Source organism: Garra rufa, chromosome 9 (assembly GCF_049309525.1).
Source record: "Garra rufa chromosome 9, GarRuf1.0, whole genome shotgun sequence".
Classification (NCBI taxonomy): Eukaryota; Metazoa; Chordata; class Actinopteri; order Cypriniformes; family Cyprinidae; genus Garra; species Garra rufa.
Window position 1 is genome coordinate 6,311,317 of NC_133369.1, and position 961 is coordinate 6,312,277.

The following is a 961-nucleotide window of genomic DNA, read 5'->3' on the forward strand; positions in this document are numbered from 1 at the left end:
ATGCATTCAAACGAATCAAATGAATATGATTCAGTGATCAATTTCAGTTTCGTGCCGCCACCTGCTGGCATATATTTTTAGTTATTGAAATCTTAAATACTTCTTTAATTCTTTAAATTATCAATTTTATTTAAAGAAAAGTTATGCTGAATAAAAAGTGTATGTATAGTTATATTTGGCTTTTGACACATTTAAAATATGTGGCTAAGAAATAAATATTAACTTTTTTTTTTCTTTTTGGTGGGGCCAGAAAAAATTTTGGCAGGGCAAGTAAAAATCTGAATCACTGGCCCGATCGTGCCAGTAGAAAAATTCCTTAGCGTTGAACCCTGCTGTGGCACAAAGACTGCGTCAGAAGCAGGAGGCCAGATTTCATGGACAAAGAAAACAAGTAGTCTGACTAGATCAGATAGTTCGTTAAAAACATTTCCAAGTTATAATAAAAAATCTAAAATGACCAAAAAGTTGTTTTTCTTATTTATGTTTTAATTGTCACTCCTCTCTGTCCGGAGCACATATAATATACAGAATAACGTGCTTTGGATATATCTGTGTTAAATCGTTCAGAATTTTGGCAGGTAAAAAATAAGCTTGGCCGGTGGATTTTTTAATCCACCGGCCAACTTGGCTGGTGTGTCAAAAACTTAATTTCGGTCCCTGCACACACACACACACACACACACACACACACACACACACACACACACACACACACACACACACACACACACACACACATTTTATATACTTTATTTGATCACACATTACAAGTCAAATTTCATTAGGAATCAAATTTTTTAAATAATCCAACAGATTAAAACAGATCAGCACATTGTTATGGATTAAACCTGTTCTAAGGGTACAGGAAACATCGCCTCTTCCAAACAAACATGCTTCCTATAGTTGCTGAGATTGAACAGTACTTTGCCAACTGTTTGGCCCTTGTTTTAGAAATCCCCCC